The sequence below is a fragment of the Lathyrus oleraceus genome, chromosome 2 (genome assembly GCF_024323335.1).
Source record: "Lathyrus oleraceus cultivar Zhongwan6 chromosome 2, CAAS_Psat_ZW6_1.0, whole genome shotgun sequence".
Classification (NCBI taxonomy): Eukaryota; Viridiplantae; Streptophyta; class Magnoliopsida; order Fabales; family Fabaceae; genus Lathyrus; species Lathyrus oleraceus.
The window spans coordinates 157,469,957-157,496,388 of NC_066580.1; positions in this window are offsets into that span (position 1 = coordinate 157,469,957).

The window sequence follows — 26,432 nt, forward strand, 5'->3', positions numbered from 1 at the left end:
TTTAATGTGCCCAGAAACTGGAATCCAAGGTACCAACAGCATCATTAAACATCAAGTAACACAAATATAGCTATGGTTTTCACTGAAGCAACAAACAATAAGCAAATCGAAGGAAACTAGGTTTGAGCATGCAAAATGAAATCCAAATTTCTCATGATATGTTTAACCAATCAGCATGACTCAAGTTGCATTGGAACAAGCATGGAAAGACCTTTTAAAAACATAGCGTAGCAAAGCAAAAGAAGGGATTCGAAAACTTACTTGGTTGTGAAGAAAAATGGATGCAGGGCTTCTTTTGAGATTGCAAGCAAAAACAGTTGCCAATGATGGTTGATAGTGATGAATGCTTGCAGGAAATCGGTTCAAATTGCAAGGCTTGGTTTTGTTCAATAGTTTGTTGACTGGTTTAGAGGAATGGCCAAGTGAAGTGAATTTTGTGTTTTTTGGTGGCAAGGCAATGTTGGTTCCTTTGTGTCTGGACAGAAGGATTAGGAATGCCAAAGCAGCAAGGTGAGTTAGGTCTTGTTATGTTGGTTTGTTGGCTAGTTGGTTTTTGAAGATGTAAAGCAAAATGGCCAAGGTGAACTTCTATGTCCCTCATCCAATTGATGCTGCCTGGTTCCTTTTGATGACAGGAAAATGAGGTGTATGGTCAAGGGTCAAATGCAGGGTTTTGGTGCTGCTTGAGTTTGGCAATTGATTTTACTGCAGTTGGATGGTGGCTGGCAAGGTAAGGCAAGGTTCATGTCATTTTGAAGTCTTTGGCAGCAAAACAGAAATGCATAGCAAAAGTGAGGTTTGAGAGAAGTGTGAATGTTGTTTGTGGTAGCTTTTGGACAGAAAATGCAAGTGAGGTGGTTGGAATAAATGAGGTTTGTTGGTTGCCAAGCAAGGTTGGATTATGCTGCTGCAGGGTTTTGTTCTCTTGCTATTTCATGACAGGTTTTCAAATGCCAAGGGGTGGCCTTTAGCACCAGGCATTTTCTGCTGTGGATGGTGGTATGATGCTGCTAGGCTTTTCATGACAGGAAATGCAGGAGGGTATGTATGTGCAGGTGGTTCATCTGTTGTTTGGCAGATTTTTTAGTGAATGCAAGGCAAGGTTGGGTTTGGAACTTTTGTTTTGGACAGAAGATGTGGGATGCAAAGCAAGGCAAGGTGAGTGAGACTTTTTGCTGGTCTGCTAATGGCCTCTCATGACAGAAGAAAATGGGACTAAGTCATTGCCCTATTGTTTTGAAAATGCACTTGCCAAGGTTTTCTTCCTTTTCTGCTGCAGTATGGTGGCAGTTTTTTAGAAGAGAGAACCAAATGCCAAGCCAGTTTAGTTTGTTATGTATGGATAAACAAATAGCAGGGTAAGGTGAGTTTTGGGAGGGTGTTTTGATGTTTTGGACAGTAGAAGTGATTTGCAAAGTAGCAGGTGAAGTTTTTGTTTTTCATGTGCTATGCTACTGCTCAGGCCAAGCTAAATTCAAACATGAAAAAAACAAATCTGATGCCTGAGGTTTTTTTGTTGTGCAGCCCTTAGTCTTCAAAATGACAGCCAATTCTCATCCCTAAAACCTGCCATGTGAAGTATGGTTCCTAGAGGTATGGTGGTTCTTTTTCGAAATGCAAGGCAAGTGTTTCTTTTGTGTGATGCTGCCATCCTGCTACTACTTGTTTCATGACAGGAAGTACACCCCTCCCATATGCTGTTGAGTGTTGCTTCTATTTCAAACAATATCTTGCAGTTTTTAGTGGAGGTCCATGCCAAGTGAGAGGGTGAACATTTGTGCATGTGTGTGTTGGTTGTGATGGCTGCAACTTCATTTCCAGCTGGTAGCAGAATGCTGCATAATTGCTGTTCTAGTACAAAGTAAAGTGTGGAGTTATGGTGTGGAATGGCTGCAAGGTACCTTCCTTTTCCAAATTTTAAGCAATTAGGACATGGCCATATGTACAATTGGTTATTTGGCTGCATAATGAGGCTCTAATGACAGAAGAAATGCTGCATAATTGCTGTCCTTTTGAGGTACAAGGCAAGGCATGGACAAGTATGGTGCATTTGTACCTTTCTTACAATTCAAGCAACCAAGCAATGGCTTCATGTACTGCATATTTTGACTTTGCAAACACATTCTAAATGACTTTTATGAGCTGTTCCAATTGGCCAAATGTTGAAAAAATGTTTAAATCAAAAAGTCAACTCTTGGTCAAACTTACATTTAAATGAGAAAGGTCAAAATATGCCATTTTGATTGGTGAAGTTTTGGCTCATGAAATTTATATTTTTGGAAAGAGGGGATCAAATGTGACTTGTAGGAAAAAACCCCACCAAAATTGGCCAAACGGTTTGAGAGATATGGCCCTTTGAAGTTCAAGATTTTCTGAAATCGATTCGATCATAACTTGCCAACCACACATGGGAATTGAGAGTTCTAGGACTTTTTGGAAATGGGAGAACAAGATCTTCAACTTTCATGTTGGGCAAAAATTCATTTGAGGCTTGTATCATGATGTAAGTTTGAGGATCAAGACTTTCCATTTATGGCAGGTTTCAGTTACAGGCCCAGTTTCCATTTTGGGAAATTCATGATCTGGCTTCAAATTCTTCCATGATGGTGTTTGGCATGATATATGATGACTATTTGGACATGAATGAACTCTCACAAACCAATTCTAATCATCAAATCACTGATTAAATGGACAGTTGACCAACAGTTGACTTTTAGGGTTTCTGATTGATTGTGCATTGACTGATGACTTCAAAACCCTAATTCCTTGAGAACTTGACTTCAAATGATGTCCCAAGTTGTATGAATTCTTGATTATTGATCATGGTGCCCAAATTCCACAAGAATGACCACCATCCACCGCTTTGACTGACAGTTGACTTTTTAGGGTTTTTGACTGTCTGGGCATGAACTGCTGACCTCTGAGCCCTTAACCCTTGACCAAAATACTTCAAATAGACCTCCAAGCCATGTGAACTTGTTGGGCAAACCCCAAGGCCTTGATTCAATGAGAAATTCTTTTACTTGCTTGGTTGACTGATCAGGAGATTAGTTTGACCTGATTCTTGATTGCTTGCTCTTGAGGCAACAGAGGGACAATGCAAATGCTATGCAATGGACCATGATATGCTATGACCTAGTATGAAAATGTATGTATAATGGTAGGTGCAAATTTGAGGTGCTACAGCTGCCCCTATTCAATCAGCTGGGGACCCGAACGGATGATAGCAACGGCTGTCAGACTTTCAGGGTAAACAGGGATTGAATACCAAAGAACCGTAGAATTTGCACAGACTGGATATGATACCAAAGAAACACGTCATTTACCGATGACAAACTGCATGACAGCTTCAGAAAAAGCAAAAACCATTTACCGATGGTTGGAGAACTGGAAACTTGATATTTTCCGATATCAACTTCAGCACGACCATTTACCGATGGCGGCTGGGGAAAAACAAACTTCTGAAAAGCAAAACCATTTACCGATGGTTAGAACTTGATATTTACCGATATCAACTTCAGCCAGACCATTTACCGATGGCTGCTGGGAAACAGATTTCTGAAAAGCAAAACCATTTACCGATGGTTAAAATTGGAAACTTTGATATTTACCGATATCAACTTCAGCACAACCATTTACCGATGGCTGCTGGGAAAACAGATTTGATGTTGAAAGGAAGCAAGACCATTTACCGATGGTGGCTTCAGAGAAATTTGACATTTACCGATGTCAAACTTAGCAAGACCATTTACCGATGGCTGCTGCAACTGGGAATTCGACATTTACCGATATCGAAGAAAAACGGGGCCATTTACCGATGGCATCTCCACTTGGGGAGGAAATAAACTCTTTGTGGTGATACCGGACAAGACGTTTACCGACGACTTCTGGGGATCTTGATTTCACGACCAGACATTTACCGATGACTGGGATGAGACCCGATGTTTACCGACATCGAAAGATGATGTTCACCGACATCCAAAGAAATGACCAGACATTTACCGATGACTGGGTGTGAGAAATTTATTGGGGAGATACAAATTTTTGCAACTGGAAACCAGATAGGACATTTACAGGTGATTCTACTGGGGATTTCTAGTTGGGGAATTATCAGACATTTACCGATGACTGAAGGAAAGACTCGATGTTTACAGACACCGAAACAATGGTGTTTACCGACACCAAAAATGACCAGACATTTACCGATGACTGGGGTGAGACTCGATGTTTACAGACACCGAAACAACGGTGTTTACTGACACCAAAAAATGATTACCAGACATTTACCGATGACTGGGGTGAGACTCGATGTTTACAGACACCGAAGCAATGGTGTTTACAGACACCAAAAAAGATGGCCAGACATTTACTGATGACTGGAGAGAATACTCGATGTTTACAGACACCGAAACAATGGCGTTTACCGACACCAAACAAAGAAACACACGTGGGTGCTAGCATGACACTTACCGGTATCACAAGAACAACTTTTTAGATATGCCAAGGCAAGGCTGATCACTTGCTGGGGGTCTCACTGAAGAGAAACAAACTTTCTGTCACCATCGGGTGAGGAAATAAACCTCTGTCACCATCGGGTGAGGAAATAAACCTCTGTGGGGAATAAACAATTCTGAATGCTGTCAAGAGCGACTGTAGCAGTCTTGCTGTGCTGATGTTGAATGAAATGATCCGCCTCTGCCGGGGATACGGTCTGGTGAAGTTAACACATGAATGCATATGTTTGAATTTTCTATGGCGTAATGCTCCATATTGAATGGGAATGCTACGCAATTTTTGAGGATGCAATGATCACTATATGCAAAATGCAAATGAACCCTGGCTAGGGAGCCGAAAAGATCAGATACTCTGACTCTGTGGGGAGATTCCTCTTGGGGAAATATTCTGCGGGGAACTCTGCTTGAGGAATGGTAAAGCGACTTCACACTCATGTTGAAGAAAAGCACTGCTGCTGGGAAAAGGTAAACTCCGCTGGGGATATCCTTCAGTCCACAGGTAGGATAAATGCTGGAGATAACTTTAATGAACCTGCCTCACTCGGGGAGGAAATCGGCAAATACAGGCCTGCTGGGGACAGGCCATCCTTAGATCTGTTGGGGAATAGAAAACACTATCCACAGACGTCTTCGCAGGGGAACATAACTCTGATAGCTTTCAAACTTGCTTGGGGAAAATATCTGTTGAGGAAACGTCCTCACAGACGCCAATCTGAAAAACAGCACAACAAGATGCCCCCAGGGGATACATGGACAAGATACGCTCAAGTGTCCTCAACATTCAAAATGATTTTCAAGTGTTTTACCTTTCTGCAAATTATTGTGTAGCCTTCATGTTCTTTATATGCAATGCTTATCAAAAATTCGGACATTTTGCAAACAAAACAGTAAAAATAAAAACAAGAGCTATTTATCTGAATAACGATTTTTATTGATTGAAAATGTGCCTGAAGAGGCAAATACATTAGGAAGCAATTCCTAGGAAGAGGTAATTGCGTACAAAAGGAAAATTCTATCCTAATGGCAACGTGAACACGGCATCCACTATTTCCCAATTCTGTTATAACTCACAGATCATCAGTTTTCCTCCCAACTCCTTGCTTTCTGAGAAGAATGACTGGACGGATCACATCTTTCGAGATGGCAGACGATAAAGCTTGATGAAGTACAGACAACTCAGACTGTAGTCTTCGCTTTAATCCCTAATTTTTGCCTGGATCGCCCTTTCGGGTTTTCAATCCACCGGGATACCCATTTTTGCCTAAGCCGCCCTTGCGGGTTTTCGACTTACCGGGTGTACACATTTTTTTACATTTTTATCCCTAACTTTTGCCCGAACCTTTTCTTTCTGTTTTTTGGTTCGCCGGGACGCCCTTTTTTTGCCTGGACTCTTTTATTCTTTTTGTCCAGCGGGTCAATTTATGCGAAGTATTTTTTGACTACATCTGAGTTGACAGGAGACGGAAAATCTTCACCATCCATAGTTGTAAGCATCAAGGCTCCACCGGAGAAGACCTTCTTCACAACATACGGACCTTCATAATTAGGAGTCCACTTGCCCCTGTTATCTGCACCGGGAGGGAGGATTCTCTTCAAAACTAGATCACCGATCTGATAGCTTCGAGGACGCACTTTCTGATCAAAGGCTCGCTTCATCCTTCGCTGATACAACTGTCCATGACATACAGCTGCTAGCCGTCTCTCCTCGATAAGGCTCAACTCGTTAAACCTTGTTCGAATCCACTCGGCTTCGTCCAGCTTGACATCCAACAAAACTCTCAGAGAAGGAATCTCCACTTCAACAGGTAGAACAGCTTCCATACCATACACAAGGGAGTAAGGGGTTGCCCCGGTCGACGTACGTACTGAGGTACGGTACCCATGCAAAGCGAAAGGCAGCATCTCATGCCAATCCTTGTACGTAACGACCATCTTCTGCACAATCTTCTTGATATTCTTGTTTGCCGCTTCTACAGCACCATTCATCTTCGGTCTGTAAGGAGAAGAATTGTGATGTTCGATCTTGAAATCTTTACAAAGCTCTTTCATCATCTTGTTGTTGAGATTCGAACCATTGTCAGTGATGATTCTCTCGGGAACTCCATAACGACAGATGATTTCTTTCTTGATGAACCGGGTAACCACTTGTTTGGTAACGTTAGCATAGGAAGCTGCTTCCACCCACTTGGTGAAGTAATCAATCGCAACCAAGATGAAGCGATGTCCGTTCGAAGCAGTAGGCTCAATCTTCCCAATCATATCAATGCCCCACATGGCAAACGGCCAAGGCGAATTCATGATATTCAGAGGGCTTGGTGGTACATGCACCTTATCAGCATAGATTTGACACTTATGGCACTTCCGAGCATACTTGAAACAATCGGATTCCATAGTCATCCAGTAATAACCCGCTCTCAACAATTTCTTAGCCATTGCATGTCCGCCGGCATGAGTACCGAAGGAACCTTCATGAACTTCTTGCATTAACATGTCTGCCTCGGGTCTGTCCACGCATCTGAGCAAGACCATGTCGAAGTTTCTCTTATACAACACATCATCCTGATTCAAATAAAAGCTTCCAGCTAGCCTTCTCAGGGTTTTCTTGTCATTCTTCGACGCACCTTCAGGATACTCCTGAGTCTTGAGGAAATTCTTGATGTCATAATACCACGGCTTCTCATCGATCACAACAGACTCGGCTGCAAACACATACGCGGGCCTCTCAAGTCGATTCACCGCAACATGTGGCACATGATTCCACCAATGAACTTTGATCATAGATGACAAAGTAGCAAGGGCATCAGCCATTTGATTCTCATCCCGGGGGACATGATACAACTTCACCTTCTTGAAGAACGTCAGTATTCTTCTGGTGTAATCTCTATACGGAATCAAATGCGGCTGATTCGTATTCCAATCTCCGTTGACTTGATTGACCACTAGAGCTGAATCTCCAAATATGTCGAGTGTTTTGATCCTCAGATCAATGGCTTCTTCTATCCCCATGATACAAGCCTCATACTCAGCTTCGTTGTTGGTGACGTCAAACGTCAATCTGGCAGAAAAAGGTATATGAGCACCTTTAGGATTGATCAATACTGCCCCAACACCGTTACCGTTCATATTCACAGCCCCATCAAACATCAGTGTCCATTTGTCATCCGGGTCCGGTCCTTCCTCGACAAGAGGCTCTTCGCAATCTTTCATCTTGAGATACATGATGTCTTCATCAGGGAATTCGAACATCATAGGCTGATAATCTTCAATCGGTTGTTCGGCGAGATATTCTGACAGAATACTACCTTTGATGGCCTTCTGTGACGTGTACTGAATGTCATACTCTGTTAGAATCATCTGCCAACGGGCAACACGTCCGGTGAGAGCTGGTTTCTCAAAGATGTACTTCACTGGATCCATCTTAGAAATCAATAAGGTAGTATGGTTTAACATATACTGTCTCAGTCGGCGAGCAGCCCAGGCCAAAGCACAGCAAGTTTTCTCGAGCAGTGAATATCTTGTTTCACAGTCGGTAAACTTTTTGCTAAGGTAGTATACGGCATGCTCTTTTCGACCAGACTCGTCATGCTGTCCCAATACACACCCCATCGAGTTCTCAGTCACTGACAGGTACATTATCAGAGGTCTCCCTGGAACTGGAGGTATAAGGATTGGAGGTTTCTGTAAATACTCTTTTATCTTGTCAAAAGCTTTCTGACAATCATCATTCCACTTGATCGCCTGATTCTTTCTAAGCAGTTTGAAAATTGGTTCACACGTAGCAGTTAGGTGAGATATAAACCTTGCAATGTAGTTCAACCTCCCTAAAAACCCACGGACTTGCTTCTCCGTTTTCGGTTCAGGCATCTCTTGAATAGCTTTGACTTTAGCTGGATCAACCTCAATCCCTTTCTCACTGACAATGAAGCCTAACAGCTTCCCTGATCTCACCCCAAACGTACACTTGTTCGGATTCAACCTCAGCTTGAACTTTCTCAACCGATCAAACAGCTTCTGCAAATTAACCAGGTGCTCCTCTTCTGTCTGCGACTTCGCAATCATATCGTCCACGTACACTTCAATTTCTTTGTGCATCATGTCATGAAAGAGAGTCGTCATTGCCCTCTGATAGGTAGCACCAGCATTCTTCAGCCCAAATGGCATCACCTTATAGCAGAACGTGCCCCAAGGTGTAATGAACGTCGTCTTTTCCATATCCTCTGGCGCCATCTTGATCTGATTATATCCAGAGAAACCATCCATGAAAGAGAATACCGAGGATTGAGCCGTATTATCAACCAATACATCAATGTGAGGTAATGGGAAATCATCTTTCGGACTCGCTCTATTCAAATCCCGGTAATCGACACACATTCTGACTTTACCATCCTTCTTCGGCACAGGAACGATGTTGGCCACCCACGGCGGATAACTTGTAACAGCCAGAAAACCTGCATCCCACTGCTTCTGAACCTCTTCCTTGATCTTAGTTGCCATGTCAGGACTCGTTCTACGAAGCTTCTGCTTGACCGAAGGACATCCTTCTCTAAGAGGTAATCGATGCATCACAATGTCTGTATCCAAACCAGGCATATCTTGATACGACCAGGCGAACACCTCCACATATTCTCTTAGCATCTCGATCAGCCTCCTCTTGACAGAGTCCTCTAAAGCAGCCCCAATCTTGATTTCTTTTTTGTCGTCCTCAGTACCCAGATTAACAGTTTCCAACTCCTCCTGATGAGGTTGGATGACCCTTTCCTCCTGCTTCAGTAATCTGGCCAATTCTGCAGGGAGTTCACAGTCTTCCTCACTCTCCTCTTCAGCCTGGTAGATGGGACTGTCGAAATCATACTGAGCCATAACAGAACTGTTCATAGCGAATGCCATAAGATTGCTTCTGCATGTTTAATGCTTTGTTTTTAGAAAAAGAGTTCAAAAAGGTCGCAAAAAATAAAAACATTGCCATTTTTATTGTTTTTTGGAAAAGAAAATGAAAACAAAAAATAGAAAGACAGGGATCACAAAGTTTGTTCAAAAAATGTCCTTCATTAATGATAATCATTAAAACATGATGAGGCCCTACAAAAATGAATCACTACGCCTTGGGCAGAACGTAGGATTTTCATGCAAAATGACAAAACAACAGAAAATTACTCTGTCAGAAGAGTAACTTGAACCACTTCTTCAGCCGTCCAGTTGTTGATAGACCCCCCTGGTGCACACGGGCGAACCCAGTTGTCCAAATCACAATCGCTGTCACAGTCTTCAATACCGGTTGCAGAGACGTCGCCATGATTCATCAGCCCAGCGCTGGTAAAGGTACTCGGACCCGCTTGACCATTCTGCTCTGCTCGGAGAGGCTCATAACCAACACCAAATTTGTCTTCTTTAACAGGCAAATCTACCATCTTGCCCCAGCCTTCAGTTTTGCCAGAATCAACAGCCTCCTTAGCCTGTTTGTAAGAAGTAATTGAAACACCTGGCTTTCTCTGCTCAGCGTACGCCACTTTCTCAAGAGCCACAGTCTCAAACGCTTGGCACAAGGTTTCGTGGATCTCGCCATCCACCTCAACATATTTGAACGAGGATAGATGACTCACCAGAATCTCTTCTTCACCGCACACAGTCACGATCTGACCGTTCCAGACATACTTGAGCTTTTGATGGAGAGTCGACGAGACTGCCCCTGCTGCATGAATCCATGGACGCCCCAACAAACAACTGTAGGCGGGCTGGATGTCCATAACATAGAAGATGATATCAAAAACCTCAGGACCTATCTTCACAGGCAAGGTAACTTCTCCACACACAGAACGTTTGGATCCGTCGAAAGCACGAACGATCAGATCACTGGGATTAAGCACAAACCCTTCCGCATCAATCTTCCTCAGAATCTGCTTAGGCAACACATTTAACGACGATCCGGTGTCTACCAATACGTGAGACAACACTGCCCCCTTGCATTCCATGGTGATGTGCAAGGCTTTGTTATGGTTTCGCCCTTCAGGTGGTAAGTCCAAGTTGGTGAAACCTACACCATGTCTGGTGCTCACATTGGCCATTACACCCTCCAGTTGATTGACAGAAATCTCTTGAGGCACGTAAGCCAGATTCAACATCTTCAGCAAGGCATTACGGTGTGCCTCAGAGCACATCAACAGTGAAAGTATAGAAATCTTGGACGGAGTTTGATTCAACTGATCCACAATCTTGTAGTCGCTCTTCTTGATTATCTTCATAAACTCCTCCACGTCTTTCTCAAATGACCCCTCAGGCGCTTCCTTCTGGACAGGCTCTTCCTCAACCACAGCTTGCTTACCCTTTGCTTTGGCGAGAGCTTCAGCATTATTGTCCCTCAAAGGCTGCGGTGCGAACAGACGACCGCTTCTGGTAAAACCTTCTGGACCCCCTACATTATCCACAGCCGGACCAACAGTTGCAGGAACTCTATTCGGTAAACCAATTGTCACTAGAGCTTGATTCACTGGTCTTGTCTGACTTTCAGCCCTTCTGTAACTGCGGTGAGCATTATCATACTTCCACGGCACAGCTCTACTATTCTCAACAGCCCTTCTTCCAGATGCAGCGGTAGTAGTTGGAACACTGATGGTTACAGGCACGGGAATGGTAACTGGGGTACCATTTGCTGCAGGTGCACTGACAATCCTTTGTCCACGTTCTTCGGACGGTTTAAAGTAAATGGTGATAGTTGACGCTGTTCCACGATCTTTTACAGCCCTACTGAATTGCAAACAACCTTCATCCATCATACCCTGGATACCGGTCCTCAACTGGTCGCAACCATTCTCAGATTCTGCACAGCCTGAACAATCTTCATCACAGCCCAGGTAGACACCCCCCTTCAGCAGACGGCCCTTCACGACTAACAGAGGAGTCTGAACATCATCCACATTAACAACCAGTTCTTCAGCTTCTTTCCCTTCAATATTGTTCACTCTGTGCCCACTATGCTGAGGCATAGGGTTGTTCACGACGTTAGGCACTGGAGCGAAGTTGATTGCCTTGGCATCGATCAAATCTTGGACCTTGTGCTGGAGAGCTCGACACTTCTCAGTATGATGCCCTGGTTCCCCAGAGTGAAAGTCACAACGGACGTTGGCGTCGTATCCAGGAGGCAGCACTGTAGGCGGAGCCATTGTACGCAACTCAATCATCCCCAACCGGAGTAGTTCGGGTAGTAGCTCTGCGTAAGACATAGGCAGAGGATCAAATCTTCTATCAGCCTGCAATTTCTGTCTGGGCTGATAAGGACGTTGCTGTTGTTGTTGTTGTTGCGGTTGTTGAACTCTTGGTTGTTGTTGTTGACGAGGTTGCGGTGCCGGAATAGTCACTGCAGCTACTGGACGATATTGATCTCTGTTAGCATTTGTTCTGTACACACCCCCTCTGTGCTGTACAGCATTGGTCTCTCCTTCTCTACGGCGAGGTGCCCCAGAGAAGGGTTTCTTTAATGAAGACGAGGAACCAACATCATGGATCCTACCAGCTTTGATTAGACTCTCAGTCCTTTCTCCACAAATGACAACATCAGAAAAACTACCGAACGGGCAACTCCCCATCCGGTCCATAAACACACCTTGAAGAGTACCAATAAACATGTCTGTCAACTCCCTCTCCAGCATAGGGGGTTGAACTCTAGCAGCCAGTTCACGCCACCTCTGGGCATACTCCTTGAAGCTTTCATTGGATTTCTGACAAAGACTCTGCAGCTGAGTCCGGCTCGGTGCCATGTCCATGTTGTGTTTGTATTGCCTCAAAAAGGCCTCACCCAGATCCCTCCAACAGCGGACAGAATCTCTCTTCAATTCCATGTACCAGTCCAAAGAAGCCCCAGATAGACTATCTTGGAAAAAATACATCCACATCTTTTCATCATCAGTATACGCAGAGATCTTTCGATAATAAGCCTGCACATGGGTGCGAGGGCAAGAAGTACCGTTGTATTTGTCGAAGGACGGTGCTTTGAACTTGTGAGGAATTCTCAAACCTTCTACCAACCCCATATTAGTAACATCAAAACCAAGAGAATTCTGACTTTCCATAGCACGGATCTTCTCAGCAAGAGCCTCAACTTTGCGGTCTCTCTCATTAACCCTCCCCAGAACGTCTTCGTCTTCACTGAGCAGAGAGAACATATCCTCTTGTCTGTCAACAATCGGAACAGGATTACGGGCCGGAGCACGGACTACTCTGGCATTAGCGGCATCTGGAACAATAGGTTGACCGTTGATTCGAATACCCCCCAACTCATCACCTACAGCATAGTTGTTGACGGGTACAGCAGTAGCAACATTGTTATCATTGACCGGGCCTCCCTCTGGCGGAGCATGGTTGATCGGTGGATTTGCAGCCTCTTGTCTCTGAACCATAGCTCGAAGTTCTTCTTGACCTTGCGCAACCCCTTGCATCATATTCATAAACTGGGCCATGCTTGCCTTCATCTCAGCCAACTCAGCTTGAAATTGATCCATACTTCTCTGTTGATTCAGTCTTGTTGAGTAGCGGTGCGGACGTTGATCAGCTATCCTGCCTGAACAGGAACCAAGAGTGAGAAGTCACGATCAAGAACACCTGTTATGCAAAATGATATGAGTATGATGCTAATGATGCGTATGATGCACATGATATGCTCATTTCTCAGGCATTCAAAGAGCCTGACCCATCCTGAAAAGATGGCAACCTGCAGCAACAAGAGGACAAACAGATACAGGGAAATGCTGACATCCTTATACATACATAAGGGTAAAAAGGCATACAACCAATGTCAACAGAATATCTGAATAAACAACGTACAAAGAAAAAGAATCCCATCCAACAAGCCTGGAGGTGATTCTTAACAAAAGATCCAAGAGATGGTTTACACGCAAATGAATCCCATCCAACAAACCTGGAGGTGATTCTCAATAAAATACAATCAAGATACAAACTAAGACAGACGGTCTTCTGGAATGAGGGTCTTCAGGTAATGGCACTGGTCTATCAACAGTGAGCATTCTGAACAATCTGATAGAGGGGTAATCTTCTCCTTCAACTGTCTTCTAAGCTCTAAGACTTTTCCTCCAAGACGGTTCTCTGATGCCTGTCTCAAGTCTACTTCCTTCTTCCACTGGATGTCTTTATCTCTGAGTTGCTTCTCCAAGTCTCTGATCTTCTTCTGATAACTGGCCTCAGCCCTCTGCAGCCTCAAGCGCTCCCGGTGTTCTGCATCTAACATACTCTCCATCTCCTCGTAGGATCTCTTCTTGCTTCTCAGTCTGCTAGCATCTTCTCCTTGCACTTCCCTGAGTTGATAGGCCAAGTGCAGCTTATCAGCTTTGGCTTTGTACAGCTCCATATGGGTGTCTTGCTCCTTCTCTCTCAAACGGCGATTCTCCATCAGGGCTTGCTTGTAGTGCTCCGCAGGCACACTCTCAGCAAGGATCAAAGGTGGTTGCTCTTGCAACGGCTCCATCCTATCATAGGGTAACAACAAAGTTTCCACTCTCTTCTTGACCCAATCAGTGTAATCGGGCATAGCAACGTCAAACTTCCTCCCCAAGACGGACCCATCCTTCACTCCCACATCTCTCCAGGCTTTCCCTATCTGCTCCAACTTAGCAGGGTCATCCTTCTTCTCAAAACAGAAACTCTCAGCTATCTCTGCTTCGAGCGGTCTTTCGCTCATAACAAACCCTAGCTGGCGAAGAGAAAGAACTGGGTTGTAATTGATGCAACCTTTGGTCCCTATGAGTGGCACGCCCCGGAATTCACCACAACTTATGATGACATCCTTCACATCCATCCGGTACGACCGCCACCTGATGTCGTAGGAAGTAAGCGACATGACCCTCTGAGTCCACTTAAGAGTGCTCTGGGTATCCACAAATGGTCCACTGGCTGGCAGAAGAGACATGAACCATTTGAACAGAAGAGGTAGGCAACACCTGATGGCTCCTCCCTTACCATGCCTGCTGTGAATGGCATAGTAAGTATCTGCTAGAAGAGTAGGGATTGGATTCCCTCTGATGAAAATGCTGATAGCAGTGAAGTCAATGAAATTTGGCATACTGGGAAATAGGATGATACCATAGATCATGGCAGCTAACTGTGCGTGAAAAACTTCCCAATTCCCCTTTTCTGCTTCAATTCTGGCTACTCTCAACAGGAACTTCAATGGCAGACCTACAACTTCCCCACAGGGTTTCCAATTCTTACCGACCTCCTCAACACTCAACCGGAGAGCTCTGGCAATCAATCTGAAGTCGACCTCCTTTGGAACGTCCAAGAAGGGAGTCTGATGCTGAATAGGGATACCTAACAGGATAGAATACTCCTCGAGAGTAGGTGCTAACTGGTAATCCTGGAAAGTGAAGCATCTGAGCTCTGGATCGTAGAACTGAAGGAGCGTCTGCAGAGGCACTGGATCCACTACCGTCTTCAATACTGTCAAGATATCTCCATACCGCCCAACAAAACTCTTCAGTCTATCGTCTGTCACGAGGCTACCCAACTCAACTAGCGGAGTCAACGGCTCACGGTGGAAACTATAGGAACAGGTCTTCCGCTTCAACTCGGGAACTGTTGCCATCTCTATCAGTAGACAAGCTCGGGAATGTACCTGAGAAATGATATGCATGCAGAGATTAATTTTTTCTTCTTTTTTTTTCTTTTGATTTTTTTTTATATATATTTTTTCAATGCGTTTCTTTTGAAAAATAAATATGCTATGATGCACATGATGCAGACACGGCTGGCTGGTTGTGCAATCTCTGATCACTAGGTCGAAGCTTCAGTCAAAATCAGGACATAAATCCAACTTAAGGTCAACTGAACACTGTCTGAACACAAAGTCACCATCAGAACCAAGTCACCAACAGAACCGAGTCACCAACGGAACCGAGTCACCAACGGTACCTGTAATGAATAACCCCTCCCCACTCACGGGTGTAGTCTAGGCCAGGGTAAAGCTGAGAGAAACGCAGCATAAATAACCTTTCGCAGAATACTGTCATATACACACCCGAAGTATGTAACGACAGCATCCCACCAGGGTCTGAACTGCTCGTGATATCAATGTTCCGCTAAGTGGCGCCATACCACCCGCTTCCCATGAATCACTCTATTCCTAGGTATCCTAGATTGCACTCATGGTCTGGGTATTGGACCTTTTACCTCAACTGACTCTTCCCCCCCACACAGAGAGAAACAAACAACCAGCCAGGTGAACAGATGAATAAATGCAAACATTAATGCAAACATAAATGCAAACAATAGACAATGAATGCAAACAGTAAATAATGAATGCAATAAATAAACACATCACAAAGCAACCAAAACCCTAACCTAAAGAGCGCTAGGAGAGACTCGCTCAGGGAAGATGGACCAGCATAGGTCAACTTCTCTAGATCCCCAGCAGAGTCGCCAGCTGTCGCATCGCGCGAAAAACCGGCGGGAAAAGAAAGAACAACAGAGCCGCCACCGTGCGTTATTTATCCCAAAAGAGGGAAAGGAAACGCTCAGAGTAAACCTGGGAAAGAACATGGTCTCGCGACCAAAGAGTATGGGTTCGGGAGTCGGTTATGCGAAGGGAAGGTATTAGCACCCCTACGCATCCGTAGTACTCTACGGGATCCACGCACAAAAGGAAGGAAAATGGTTGCTAAAACACTGCTCAAATACTCACACACACTGGCTGAAAGAAACGAAAGAGACTGACTGAAACTGGACTCGGCAGGATGTCGCATCCTGGGCCTACTTAGTCTATCAGGCATAGACATCAGAGTCAAAGTAGTTCGGACTGGGGAAACAACACATGCTCGCTAGGATATCGCATCCTATGCATACGTATCTTCTTCGGACGGGAGAAGAATCAGAGCATTCGTAGCTCGGCTGACACGCACACAAACAAACACACAAAGGCAAATGTGGAGCCTGAATGCCAATCATTGGACTTACATCAGCATCCGAACCAAAACGCACTCAAGAAGGCAAACATGGAGCCTGAATGCCAATCACTGGGCTTACATCAGCATCCGAACCTAAACACACACAAGAAGGCAAACATGGAGCCTGAATGCCAATCACTGGGCTTACATCAGCATCCGAACCTAAACACACGCAAGGGTGGTCAAGACACAAAGGTGGAAAAAGAAAAAGGGCGCCCGGAGAGATCAGCTCAATCTCCTGCCTACATACTTCATCTGGTCTGAAGATCAGGGCGATGTAGTTCCCCTACGCAGGGATAAAGGACTAGCCTAACCAGATAACAGAGGGAGACACAACTAGGGAGACTACGACTCGAGCCTAGATGTTATCATGCAAATCATCCCTAAGTTAAGGTTTCTAGCTAAATGGCACAAGGGCCAACCTATCCTAAGTATGGCTCACACAGGAAGCAAGCCACACACACACTTAACTTGCACAGGGAGCAAGCCAAGTAAAACCTACTTGCACAGGAAGCAAGTCAAACTATCCTAACCTGCACAGGAAGCAAGTCAAACTATCCTACTTGCACAGGAAGCAAGTCAAACAATCCTACAAGCACAGATAGCACACGCTATACACAAACAAGTGGCTCAAACAAGGGTTAGGTTTTAGTCAAGGGGTCATATCAACCTCAACAAACAAACCTCTGGAACTGGGTGAGTGTTGCTCTTAACCTTGCCATTGAGGGGCTAAGGTGAAGCAGATGAAAGGATGAAGTGAGGATGAGACCTCACAGCTCTTATCCCTGGCCTGGGAGAGCTCAAGACAAGAATGTGTGGGTTCAGAAAGTGGGAACCCTTCTACACATTTAAAACTGACTCAACTGTACCATTGTACAAGATCTTGGGTTTGTATCTGAAATGCATCAACACAGTGGTGTGAGCAAAACAGAAGACACACTGAATAGTGGGGGATAAATTACATATCCCTACCTTCCACCAATTGCCTCTTCACTTAGGAGGTCTTTGACTCTATGCAAGGACAAAAGTAAACAATCACAAACATTGCCTCTTAAGGAGGACTTCAGACAGTTGCCTGGCCAAGTAACAGGCCAGGTCTTCCAGACTACATGAAGTAGAAGAGACATACCTCAATGCAAATTGCTTATACAAGAAAAGCAAAGCAAAAAGTTCACAAAGAACTAAGCAACTAAAGCACCTGAAACAGTCAAGCAGATGTTAGTATGCAGCTTCAAACAAAGTAAAAGGAAACAGAGGCCAACAGTCAATTAGAGGGCACAAGGATGTGCAAGGCACAAGGCTTATGGCATGTGAGCCAAGCCACCTACAAAACAAAGAGGTTAGACAATGATATTTAAACAAGCTCAGTCAAAAGAATTGGTCTCAATGGCCATTTGTTGGTCAACCTGAAAACACAAACTCAAAGGTGAGTAACAGGACCACTAGGGCAAGCCTAGGGTCAAAAAGGAATGAGAAAGTCCAAACAGCAAGGGGTATGTATCCAAAATCATGTTCAAACAATTAGGAAACAAACCAATTGGGTTCACATTCATATCAATCACTACCATCATTTCATGAACCATTTAGGTCAAAACATGGCAAACAGGAGCTCATAGAAGTCAACAGCAAGACTTGCATCAAAAGCAATCTAAACATTTTCCAAAAATCACCAAATAAATCATGATCAAACCTAACACATAGCATAGTAAGCATGTCAAATTTCATCCCATTTGGACAAGTGGAAGGCAGTCAATGAAAATCAGAAAGTCAAAGCCAATTTGAACATGCCCAAAGAAGTCAACCAAACATGCATCAACTTAGAAAAATCATAAGTCAAGAATGGTGTATGATAAATGAATGGGACTAAAGCCATGGCAAAGATGAGGATGTCTAGTTATCTCATGCAAAATTTCATGTCCATCTAATAAAGTATGAGAATTTCACAAATGAAATGGGAACATGTGTCACACAAAGTCAACATTTGACTAGGCAGGAAAGGAAAATCTCAAACAAATGGAAAATAGTTCAATTAAATCCAAGAAAATTCACAAGTCAACTAGACATACAAGAGTAAGTTCATGCAAAATTTGGGGTCATTTGGATGTAAGGAAGCATGTGAACAAAATTAGGGAAAATGCATGATCATGGTATGGCACCAAATGTAACACATGACTTCAAAAAATCATAACCAGCAAACCACAAATGGGAAATCCACAAACTTTATACCAAAATGAAGGTGAACATGTCTAGTTTCATCACAAAAAATTTCAAGCTCATTGGATGCAACATGAGTATTTCACAATTGAAATGGTAAGATGTATCATTTATGCATACATGTTAGGAAAATAATTGTCAATTAAAATCCAGCCAATGGAAAAATAATTAAAAACCACAATCAAAAACTAGACACATTCATGAACATTGTGGAAAAAACCTCATGATTTTTGGATAAAAATTGAAAGAGAAATGGATTTGTAAAGTTGGATGAATAATTGATGAAACATGAAACAACATAGCATGGCATAGGTCAACTAATGGTCAACGCAGTGGCAATTCAGTAAATAAGTGTGCCACTAATTGAAACGGCATCGTTTCACACAGCCAAACGAAATAAGCTGATTGGCTCTCCCTTAATGAAACAGTAACTTAAGAACTTAGGGTTTAAGCTTCAACAGCATGAACATTCATCATCGTGGAATCAGTCATCAATATGAACAACAACATCAACAAATAATCATGGCCATGAAACAATCATCATCATGCAACATTAACCAATAACAAAACAAGCATAATCAAAGGAAGATTCTGGGCATGGTTGGGTTTAGCATGAACAGCATACACACATTCATCATCATGCATCTCAAAATTTAATGTGCCCAGAAACTGGAATCCAAGGTACCAACAGCATCATTAAACATCAAGTAACACAAATATAGCTATGGTTTTCACTGAAGCAACAAACAATAAGCAAATCGAAGGAAACTAGGTTTGAGCATGCAAAATGAAATCCAAATTTCTCATGATATGTTTAACCAATCAGCATGACTCAAGTTGCATTGGAACAAGCATGGAAAGACCTTTTAAAAACATAGCGTAGCAAAGCAAAAGAAGGGATTCGAAAACTTACTTGGTTGTGAAGAAAAATGGATGCAGGGCTTCTTTTGAGATTGCAAGCAAAAACAGTTGCCAATGATGGTTGATAGTGATGAATGCTTGCAGGAAATCGGTTCAAATTGCAAGGCTTGGTTTTGTTCAATAGTTTGTTGACTGGTTTAGAGGAATGGCCAAGTGAAGTGAATTTTGTGTTTTTTGGTGGCAAGGCAATGTTGGTTCCTTTGTGTCTGGACAGAAGGATTAGGAATGCCAAAGCAGCAAGGTGAGTTAGGTCTTGTTATGTTGGTTTGTTGGCTAGTTGGTTTTTGAAGATGTAAAGCAAAATGGCCAAGGTGAACTTCTATGTCCCTCATCCAATTGATGCTGCCTGGTTCCTTTTGATGACAGGAAAATGAGGTGTATGGTCAAGGGTCAAATGCAGGGTTTTGGTGCTGCTTGAGTTTGGCAATTGATTTTACTGCAGTTGGATGGTGGCTGGCAAGGTAAGGCAAGGTTCATGTCATTTTGAAGTCTTTGGCAGCAAAACAGAAATGCATAGCAAAAGTGAGGTTTGAGAGAAGTGTGAATGTTGTTTGTGGTAGCTTTTGGACAGAAAATGCAAGTGAGGTGGTTGGAATAAATGAGGTTTGTTGGTTGCCAAGCAAGGTTGGATTATGCTGCTGCAGGGTTTTGTTCTCTTGCTATTTCATGACAGGTTTTCAAATGCCAAGGGGTGGCCTTTAGCACCAGGCATTTTCTGCTGTGGATGGTGGTATGATGCTGCTAGGCTTTTCATGACAGGAAATGCAGGAGGGTATGTATGTGCAGGTGGTTCATCTGTTGTTTGGCAGATTTTTTAGTGAATGCAAGGCAAGGTTGGGTTTGGAACTTTTGTTTTGGACAGAAGATGTGGGATGCAAAGCAAGGCAAGGTGAGTGAGACTTTTTGCTGGTCTGCTAATGGCCTCTCATGACAGAAGAAAATGGGACTAAGTCATTGCCCTATTGTTTTGAAAATGCACTTGCCAAGGTTTTCTTCCTTTTCTGCTGCAGTATGGTGGCAGTTTTTTAGAAGAGAGAACCAAATGCCAAGCCAGTTTAGTTTGTTATGTATGGATAAACAAATAGCAGGGTAAGGTGAGTTTTGGGAGGGTGTTTTGATGTTTTGGACAGTAGAAGTGATATGCAAAGTAGCAGGTGAAGTTTTTGTTTTTCATGTGCTATGCTACTGCTCAGGCCAAGCTAAATTCAAACATGAAAAAAACAAATCTGATGCCTGAGGTTTTTTTGTTGTGCAGCCCTTAGTCTTCAAAATGACAGCCAATTCTCATCCCTAAAACCTGCCATGTGAAGTATGGTTCCTAGAGGTATGGTGGTTCTTTTTCGAAATGCAAGGCAAGTGTTTCTTTTGTGTGATGCTGCCATCCTGCTACTACTTGTTTCATGACAGGAAGTACACCCCTCCCATATGCTGTTGAGTGTTGCTTCTATTTCAAACAATATCTTGCAGTTTTTAGTGGAGGTCCATGCCAAGTGAGAGGGTGAACATTTGTGCATGTGTGTGTTGGTTGTGATGGCTGCAACTTCATTTCCAGCTGGTAGCAGAATGCTGCATAATTGCTGTTCTAGTACAAAGTAAAGTGTGGAGTTATGGTGTGGAATGGCTGCAAGGTACCTTCCTTTTCCAAATTTTAAGCAATTAGGACATGGCCATATGTACAATTGGTTATTTGGCTGCATAATGAGGCTCTAATGACAGAAGAAATGCTGCATAATTGCTGTCCTTTTGAGGTACAAGGCAAGGCATGGACAAGTATGGTGCATTTGTACCTTTCTTACAATTCAAGCAACCAAGCAATGGCTTCATGTACTGCATATTTTGACTTTGCAAACACATTCTAAATGACTTTTATGAGCTGTTCCAATTGGCCAAATGTTGAAAAAATGTTTAAATCAAAAAGTCAACTCTTGGTCAAACTTACATTTAAATGAGAAAGGTCAAAATATGCCATTTTGATTGGTGAAGTTTTGGCTCATGAAATTTATATTTTTGGAAAGAGGGGATCAAATGTGACTTGTAGGAAAAAACCCCACCAAAATTGGCCAAACGGTTTGAGAGATATGGCCCTTTGAAGTTCAAGATTTTCTGAAATCGATTCGATCATAACTTGCCAACCACACATGGGAATTGAGAGTTCTAGGACTTTTTGGAAATGGGAGAACAAGATCTTCAACTTTCATGTTGGGCAAAAATTCATTTGAGGCTTGTATCATGATGTAAGTTTGAGGATCAAGACTTTCCATTTATGGCAGGTTTCAGTTACAGGCCCAGTTTCCATTTTGGGAAATTCATGATCTGGCTTCAAATTCTTCCATGATGGTGTTTGGCATGATATATGATGACTATTTGGACATGAATGAACTCTCACAAACCAATTCCAATCATCAAATCACTGATTAAATGGACAGTTGACCAACAGTTGACTTTTAGGGTTTCTGATTGATTGTGCATTGACTGATGACTTCAAAACCCTAATTCCTTGAGAACTTGACTTCAAATGATGTCCCAAGTTGTATGAATTCTTGATTATTGATCATGGTGCCCAAATTCCACAAGAATGACCACCATCCACCGCTTTGACTGACAGTTGACTTTTTAGGGTTTTTGACTGTCTGGGCATGAACTGCTGACCTCTGAGCCCTTAACCCTTGACCAAAATACTTCAAATAGACCTCCAAGCCATGTGAACTTGTTGGGCAAACCCCAAGGCCTTGATTCAATGAGAAATTCTTTTACTTGCTTGGTTGACTGATCAGGAGATTAGTTTGACCTGATTCTTGATTGCTTGCTCTTGAGGCAACAGAGGGACAATGCAAATGCTATGCAATGGACCATGATATGCTATGACCTAGTATGAAAATGTATGTATAATGGTAGGTGCAAATTTGAGGTGCTACAACTCTCATCTCTTTTTTTATTCTCACTAATCAACTCCCTTCCACTTCTCGTCGTTATCGCTTTACAATGCTCTTTAGGATTCGTTTACGTATTCGCCGAGAAAGATGGATCGGGTTGTTGTTCCGCTAGTTGCTTAGCAAGTTGTCCGACTTGAGTCTCAAGATTTTTTATTGTCGCATCGTTGCTCTTTTGATTAGCCATCGACATTTGCATAAATTGTTTCAATGTCTCTTCCAATTTTGAAGTCACGACCGGCGGTTGTTGAGGTTGGTAAGGATTTTGGGGAGGGTTTTGACAGTTAGAAGAACCACCCCCATAACCTTGGTTATGGTAATAGTTACTCCTTGGTTGGAACCCTTGATTCCCTTGATAGTGTTGTTGTGGATTTTGGGTATGTTGTTGGTTTTGAGGATGTTGTTGATACGGTTGTTGTTGTTGTTGCCTCGGTTGGTAGTCTCGTTGGTTCGCCATGTAATTCACTTCTTCGAACCCGGGAGGTGGACAAAATCCGGTGTCATGCTCACCCTTGCAAAGCTCACAACAAGCTATTTGTTTAGCTTTTGAAGGTTCTCTCAACTCTTTTATTTGTTGAGTTAAGAGTTCGACTTATTGTGAAATGAGTTTGTTTTGGGCAAGAATAGCATCGTTCGTCCCAAGTTCAAGCACTCCCGGTTTCTTCAAAGAGTTGCCTCTACTTTGACTTTGGAGGTCATTTAGAGCCATACGGTTAATGATATCCGTAGCCTCTGCGGCGCTTTTAGACAACAAGGAACCACCCGAAGTAGCATCCAACAAAGTCTTGCAATTCGGTTGGAGGCCATTCTTGAAAATGTGGATTTGAGTCAATTCGTCAAATCCATGCCCTTTGCACTTCCGAAGCATGGATTTAAATCTCTCTCATTCCTCATTCAATGATTCATTGGTTCCTTGCGAAAACACGGAGATAGCCATTTTGGATTCCATGAAACGGTTGTGGGAGAAAAATCTTTCAATGAACTTCTCTTCCAACACGTTCCAATCCATCATGACTGTAGGTGTTTGATCCAAGTACCAATCTTTAGCTTTGCCGAGCAAAGCATGAGGAAATAATCTCTTGAACAACGGTAGCTCTTGAGCTTGATCAACTCCGGCCGCCAATGCTATCTCATAAAATTTGGTGAGAAAAGCAAAGGGGTCTTCATGGTCCATTCCGGTGAATGGACTTCCATATAGTAGGTTAAGAGTTCCCGTCTTCATCTCGGCTTGCCTTCCCATGTGGTTGGCAAACTGAGTTGTATTCCTTGGACTGTTAACACATGGTGTGGAAATGGGAGGTGGTGGTGGATCCATGATAGGTATGAAAGGTGGTGGTTGTGTTGTAGAAGAACCTTCTCCTTGTTCTTGTCGTTGTCTAGCTTGTTGCCTCCTTCGTCCTTGTTCTTGTCGTTATCCTAGAGGTTGATATAATACTCACCTATATCCTTAGTGATGAACTATAAGTCTTCCATGCTTATTATAAGGTTAACCCCTCACTAGCATGTTGAAGCTCTCCTCACATGGTGGATTTGTGGTTTTAGGTTTAGTTTTCTCCCTTTGATAACAAAAGACCTTAAGGCTTTTGACCAATTAATTCACCAACTTATTTTGAGATTTTTACCCCGAACTACGAGGTTTTAATCCTACCTTTTTTAAGATGGTACGTAGGCAATGAGTTTATCCATTCAAACACAAAATTGTAAATAACTTGTATATTCTTCTCTCATCTCCCCAATCATGTTTGCACAAATATTTTCACAAATACCAACCTACCTTACAGCATTTGTAAAAAGGGCTCCCTTAGAGTACTAAGGATGTTTTAGGTGCTTAAAACCTTCCCATTGCATAACCAACCCCCTTACCCAGATCTCTGACATTTTTATTAGTTTTTGATTTGATAAAACTTCTCGATTTTTGTTCGTTTTCTAACCTTTCCTTTGGATAAATAGAAGTGTGGTGGCGACTCGAATTGTATGATTTACTTTTGATTTAGTCAATAAATCTAAAGGTAATGAATACCCCACTACACCATAACTTACTATTATCATTCTGTGAGAAGCCAAAGCCTTACATATTTTTTATGTGAGAAATCATAACTAACCATCATCGTTCTGTTAGAAACCGGAACGCCTTCCATTTTTGTTATGTGAGAAGCCATAACTTATCATTTTTGTTATGTGAGAGACGATAACTTACCTTTATCATTCTGTGAGAAGCCGAAACCTTCCTTATTAAGCCATAATTTACCATCTTTGTCATGTGAGAAACCAGAACCTATTGTCACTATTGTTCTATGAGAAGCCAGAAACTTTCATTTTTGTTGTTGTTGTGTGAGAACCCGTAACTTGTTACTTTTGTTATGTGAGAATCCATAAACTACTACCTTCTTCTGTGAGAAGCCAAAACTTGTTACTTTTTATTATGCGAGAATTCGTAACCTACTTTCTTTGTTCTGTGAGAAGTCGAAACCTTACTTTCTTTGTTATGTGAGATTCCATAACACGGAAAGCCATAACTCATCATCACTGTTTTGGGAGAAGTTAGAATATTTCCTATTTTTTAAGCAAGATTATGTAACCTACTTATCATTCTGTGAAACCATAACATATGTTATTTTTGTTACATGAGAATCTGTAACCCGTCATCTTTATTTTGTGAGAAGCCATAACCTCTTCATTTTGTTACATGAGAATCCGTAACTTGTCATTTTTATGTGACAAGCCATAACTTATCATTATCGTCCCGTGAGAAGCCATAACCTTTTATTTTTCTTATGTAAGAATCCATAACATACCAACCTTATTCTGTGAGAAGCCAAAACCCTTTCACCTTTGTTACGTGAAAATATGCAACTTACCTATCTTTGTTCTGTGAGAATCCATAACCTTTTCTTTTTGTTACGTGATAATCTGTAACCTACCATTATCATTCTGTGAGAAGCCATAACCTGTCATTTTTGTTGCATGAAAATATGTAACGCATCATTTTTGTTTAGTTGAACTTCCATAACCTAGCTTTATTTTCTCTAGTGAGTCTTATCACCTTAACTCATTTAATCCCCATCAGATCTCCTTTAGCGGTCATCCTAACAACCCCTAAAGAGTATGCTTCGCACTTTCATATTCCTAGCAAGAGAAAATTTCCATAGACTCATTTCATTTCATTCCTTCAAGGGGAAAAATTTGGGTCTTTAGTATATAATTATCTTCTGCCATGATTATCTGAAGACTGACGTCGTTCATATGCTCTAGTTAAAGATATTTAAATAAGGGCAGTTATCATACCCTAAAGTTAAATCATTTCATTCATTCATCATTGCATTCATTTTTCCCATTTAACCTTTTGAAAGTCAAAGTTCCAGTTTTCCTTTTCAATTATGGAATAATTTGGGTTGGGCCCATTCATAACGATGTTAAAAACTTTGGTCTTGAGTTTTTTTTTTGCTTTTTTTTAAAGGCCATATGCTTAACTTTTTTCACTTAAAATGATAAGTTCAATAAAACAAAATAAAAAGGACCCCTTATTTTCTTATTGGGCCAATTCAATTTTGCAACATTTCCTTAAATTTTGAATAATTTAACACGAATGAAATATTTGTGTTGTTGGTTAAACTTGATATCATGCTACAATAATTATAGGAAAATGTTATATGGGGATAAAACAAACAAGTAAATGAAACTTTATTTCTATTGAAGCATTATTTGAATCAACTAAATATATCACATGATAACAGTGGTAACAAAGAGGAATTAAAAGTAGTTTTGCTCAATTACATTACAACGGTAAAAAAAAAGTAAATTACAAATCAATTCAATTACAGTTTACACATGGGATTACACAAAACATCACACGATTTTTTCTTCCTTTCCACTCACCCCAAATCCCATGAAATCATGGATTAAACTTT